The following is a 6000-nucleotide window of genomic DNA, read 5'->3' as shown; positions in this document are numbered from 1 at the left end:
TGACAAATAGGCACTATTCTAGGTATGGTGTTGTCAGGTGAGCCTTCTCTTCTTTGAGAAAGCAGATTGTGATTCACAAATATATTTAAAGGCCAATATAATCAGAAAAAGTCAAAATATTTTCTAACCCAAAATACCCTTCAGAAAAAGAAGCAATAAAGATAATAGCACCATATTGATAATTCTATATTCTTCAATAATTATTTTCTTGGAGATCTTTTTTTCCCTTTATTATAGTTTGTTTTGGGAAAGTATTTGGAACTGACAGTAAATTGTGCTAAAATTTATACATAAAATATATATCCCTGATAAAAGTGATCCTAGAAAATGAATAAACTCCAACATAAAAGTTTAGATTATGATAAGGATTTGGATTCTGTATTCCTTTGTCTCCTTTGTCTCAGTGATGATCATATAAAATAATGGTCTTTGATAGCCTACTTTCCCCATGTGATAATGAGCCTGCATATACACCTAAAAGTCAATGGAAAAGTGGGGCTCCTGGGTGGCTTAGTCGGTTAAGCGTCCGACTTTCGCTTAGGTCATGATCTCGCGGTTTGTGGGTTCGAGCCCCGCGTCGGGCTCTGTGCTGACTGCCAGCTCAGAGCCTGGAGCCTGTTTCAGTCTGTGACTCCCTCTCTCTCTGACCCTCCCCTGCTCATGCTGTCTCTCTCTCTCTCTCCTAGAAATAAATAAAACATTTAAAAAAAAAAAAGTCAATGGAAAAGTTACATAAAGACATTTAGAGTGGAAAACATCTTGCTAAATTAAATTTTACTTAAATATGAGTAAATAATTTAGAAGAACTGCCATCTTTCTGTAAATGGTTCCATTTGTATTTAAATCCTTAGTTTATTTTACCTATAATTAAAATTAAAATTTAATGTCTGAAGTCATGATGACTTTTAAAAATTAAACTAAACTTTGGTATCCCTATTAAACAGTGGATTACATGTAAAAAAAAAAAAAAAAGGCCAAAAAACGTAAAGGGGCAGGAGTGGCTGGGGAAGTGGGGTTGGTGTTATGAATATGGGGCTCCTTGGAGAGAAAGAAGTAAAATATGACATCAGACCTGTGTGGCTGAAGGACCAGAGGAAGCCGTGGGGCAGCTGGTGGAGAGGGAGGAGGGGACATCGCTTTCTGTTTCGTAAGCTGGAGACTGATTCCTGGTCTTAGGGACGGAGGCTGAGGGGAGAAGGGTACCCATTAAAAGAAAAGGGTGAATTTCCTTAAATTTAAATTTATTTTTTAAATTTAATATTTAACTTAAATATTTACTATTTCCTTAAATATCTAGATAGAATTAGGTATAATATGTGAAGGGTATGTTACACAGTGAGTTTAAAATCATGAAAAACCAATAGTCCAATTTTTAAAAAGATGGGTAGATTTTAGTTAAAATTATCCTTAATTTTCTGAAGTCCTGTAAAAGGGAGGAATTTGGGGAGCACCTGGATGGCTCAGTTGGTTAAGCGTCCAACTTTGGCTCAGGTCATGATATCTTATGGTTCATGAGTTGGAGCCCCACATTGGACTCTCTGCTGTCAGCAAAGAGCCTGCTTCAGATCCTCTGTCTCCCTTTCTCTCTGCCCCTTCCCCGCTCTTCTCTCTCTCTCAAAAATAAATAACATTTAAAAATATTTATAAAAAGGGGGGAATTTTCATTCACATAAAAATAATTTGGAATAGTTTGGTAATTTTATGTCTCAAACTGCTGCCTTTTATTTTTTTGCTCAACTGTGTATTTGAAAAGGTGAATAGTTAGCCATCATTTTGAGTTGTGAGAGCTTCAGTATGTATGTAGAAATACAATTCAAGAGTATAGAAGGGACACAATGAAAACCTAAAATACCCTCCTCACGTGCCTCAGAGAGCCCATATGATCATGTCTATTTTTGATTCTGGTGGCTACTCACACTGCATCTAAATTGTTTATTTCTGCAGAAAGGGTAATATTATGAGGCTTATTAAAAGCTTGAATTGTGTACAAACTAGGGTGGCATATTGTGTTACTTTTACTAAGAGGATTTGACCCATCATACCTTTTAGAAACAGACCTCATTGAAATTTTCAGCAGAAAGCTCTAAAATATTGATATTTAATGTAAAAGTATGTTTTCAGTATCTGACACAGCCAAGAACAGCTTCATTGCAACCATTACTAAACATACATTACAATATTCATGTAAATTCTATTTGAATAACTTTCATGCTTAGCAAAGTCTGAAGAAGCTTTTAAACTGATGTGGTATTAGAATGTTTAAAAAAATCAATTTGCTTTTAAGACCAGTTTTATCAGAATCCATGAAGGTTATATTATGGCATACGTATGTGTTCTATAAATGGTGGGGGATCCAAAAGGAAAAAGAACAATCCATGAATGGAAAAATTCCTGTAGGATATAATATTACCAGTTTGTTATCCTGGAATCTTTTTTTTTTTTTTTTAATGTTTACTATTTATTTTTGAGAGAGAGAGAGAGAGAACGCAAATGGGGGAGGGGAAGAGAGAAAGGGAGATAGAAAATCCCAAGCGGGCTCCACACTGTCAGTGTAGAGCATGCTGAAAGGCTCCAATCCATGAATTGCAAGATCATGACCTGAGCCATAATCAAAAGTTGGAGGCTTAACCGACTGAGCCATCCAAGCACCCCTATCCTGGGATCTTTCTGAAAACAATGTTAGCATTGCCTTCTCTCATTTTTCAACCACATAGTTGAACTCAGTCAGAACATGATCCTCCAACTTTACTGTCATCAAAAATAGGGATCAAGAGGGGCACCTGGGTGGCTCAGTCTGTTAAGCATCTAACTTTAGCTCAGGTCATGATCTCATGATTCATAAGTTCGAGCCCCAAGTCGGGCTCTGTGCTGACAGGTTGGAGCCTGCTTCGGATTCTGTGTCTCCTTCCCTCTCTGTCCCTCCCCCACTCACACTCTGTCTCTCTCTCTCAAAAATAAACATTTTTTAAAAATTAAGAAGAAAAGTAAGGATCCAGATAAGAATTGATTGCCCTGTTTATTTTTTGCACCCTTTGCACTTGAAGGCTCTGAGCTCCTGCCGCAAGGTGAATTTTTATCTGTTATCCCTGTTTGATTAATTAACCTTGCTGCGGTCATTGTTCCAATGCTCCCCACACAGGTAGCCTCTCCAGAGCATCACCCAAGTCCCCTTTAGGGCCTTTCATCCCAACCGGTGGGTCTGGCAGTGCTTGACAGCAGCGTTCCTAATTGTTTTGTCTAATTGCATGGATCAGGGTGGTTAATTTTAAAAGGCTGTTTGCATCAAGAGTGGTATTTCAGAGGTGCCTAAGTGGCTCAATTGGTTAAGCATCTGACTCTTGTTTTTGGCGCAGGTCGTGATCTCATGGTTCGTGAGTTCAAGCCCCTTTGGTGGGGCTCTGTGCTGACAACTCAGATCCTGCTTGGGATCCTCTTTCTCTCTCTCTCTCAAAATAAATAAATAAACTTAAAAAAAGTGGTATTCAATTTGCCTTGTTATTTTCTTCTGTTGCTAATATCATGTCTAATTGTACAAAATGGTATTTTGTCCGCAGAAAGGAGTGATATGGGAGTCAGGAAGGCTTAACATGGGAGCAAACCCAGTAGCCAGTCTGTTAGTCCTTCATCCATCATGTACCCTTAATACCCAAATTCTGCCTCGGGGCAATATTGTCCCTCTACTGTCTCACTATGACCTGGTCTACAGTGATTCCACACCCCTCCCTGGCACAGAAGGCACTCCTTATGTCTTCCAGTGTCACACCTTCCAGGGAAAAAGGCAAGTCCTGACTGGTCTTGTCCTGATTCGCCCTGCGTTGGCAAAGCAGGCAGCCCAGTAGGAGAGGGGACAAGGGAGCACAGCAAAGGGACTGTCACTCTGGGGAAATTCAGAAGCTCTTAATCTGCAGTTTCTCATTCCCAAGGGGTTAATTATACTTCAATCAAATTTCCTTTATAAATGCATTTTTCTTAAAAAAAAAATGCATTCTTCTCAGAAGGGTTCTGGAGGGTTCTGCAGCCTGCCAAAGAGGTCATTGCTGGCACATGAAAGGTTAAAAACGTGCGGGAGGTCGCTGTATTCCTCCCTCCACCTAACTAATATTGGGCATTTCTGAGTATCCCCCACCTCAGCCCCCTGTATCTGAGGCAGTATAGATACAGCCCCCTGTATCTATCTATCTATCTATCTATCTATCTATCTATCTATCTATCTATCATCTATCTGTCTGTCTGTCTGTCTATCGAGAGACAGTGTCAGGAATCAACCAAGATTCCTCATAGTTCTTTAAGAACCTCTTGATACTTTATGGAATTTCATCCAAACCGAGGCATTTATGACTGAGGGCAGAAAGAGTGTGTGAAGGGATAAACATATCCTTCACTCTCACCCCACTCCCCAATCCTTGCCACTTGTGGCTCTTCATTTCTGAATGGACTGATTTCATAAGAGCAATTCGGGGTGCCTGGGTGGCTGGCTTAGTTGGGCTTCTGATCCTTGATTTCATCTCACAGTCATGAGATTGACCCTCTTTTGGGCTCTGCACTGAGCGTGGAGTCTGCTTGAGACTCTCTCCCCCACCTCCTGCCTCTCCCCTGCTTGCGCACATGCTCTCTCTAAAATCAAAATAAAATAAAATAAATAAAATGTATAAAGCAATTGAGAAGCTGTGAATCCGGGTTAGCCGCAATGATGTTAATTAGCATTTTATAGGGAGGTAAGAAGGGCTAACATGTATTTTCCTTTTATAGCTCCAAACCAATGTTGGTTTTGGTCAAGATCTCTGTCCAATACTGGCCACACGTGGTTATTTAAACTTAAATGAGTAAAATTAAATAAAATGTAAAAACCAGTTCCACAGTTCTGTTAGCTACATTTCCAATGCTTGATAGCCACGTGTGGCTAGTGGCCACGATATTGCAGAGCATGGACACAGGACATTTCTATCACTGCAGAAATATCCAGTGCATGGTGCACCTGAGTTCTTTACCTTGCTCTCCCTTCACTCCAGAGCCCAGCCCATGCCTGTTCCTCCAGCCTGTCCTTACCCACTCTGACCTCATTCATTGTCTGAGTGTCTGACCCCTGCCTCCCTCACCTCACCTTAGTCCTTGGCCTGAGAAGTGTGTGATGGGATTTCCACTGGGAGTTTGACACCACTACTTTCAAATGATTCAACAACACACCCACTACCCCCTTGTGATGCTTTTTGAATTACAAAGGGCAGGTGTATCCTTTTTAAGTCTTTGTAACCAGTGGGGAAACAGGCTTAGGGAGCATAAGGTATTTGTCCAAGGTTGCACATGAATACAAAGCATCTTCTGATTTCTGGTACAGGCTTCTCATGGTCTGTGCTTTGTAAAAAACGTGTCATAATCCCATGGTCCAGTTTTAAAGGTGGGTAAGTTCAGGGTCAATAGTGTCTCCAGCAGCTGTCACTGTGGGAGGTACGTGGGCATGGGAGCAGGGGACCTGGCTGTGTGACCGAGCCTATGCTTCCCTCTAGGGACTTCAGTTTCTCCATCTGGAAAATTTAGGGAGGGCACTGTTACAAAATGCTGCTAATATTTTTCTATTCTAATAGTCAACATATATTTTGGAATACTCCTTACTCATATGGCTCTTGATTATTTATTTCTCAAATGATTTAAAGACCATTTTAAAAAGTTTCTGTGCCCTTGTTTTGGGAGGTGGTAATCATTCTAGCAGGAATCTACTGATAATTTAGTAGGGTCATCTTTACTTGGATTGTCATCTTGGCCTTCACTACCCCATGGATGGTTAGAAATGCAGAACGTCTGGCCTGCTGAATCAGAATTTGCATTTTCTCAAAAGGCCAAGTGATTCATTTTCAACCCAGAGCTTGAGGAACCCGGATCCAGGGCCTGGGGAGACAAGAATGGATGAAGTCACTTATGTAGAAATCTGGGGGCGCCTGGGTGGCTCAGTCAGTTAAGTATCCGACTTCGACTCGGGTCATGATCTCTCAGTTCATGGTTCAA

The sequence above is a fragment of the Hyaena hyaena genome, unplaced genomic scaffold (assembly GCF_003009895.1).
Source record: "Hyaena hyaena isolate Hyena2069 unplaced genomic scaffold, ASM300989v1 scaffold_1103, whole genome shotgun sequence".
NCBI classification, from domain to species: domain Eukaryota; kingdom Metazoa; phylum Chordata; class Mammalia; order Carnivora; family Hyaenidae; genus Hyaena; species Hyaena hyaena.
The sequence above is the reverse complement of the archived record's forward strand: the minus strand, read 5'-3'. Positions refer to the sequence as shown.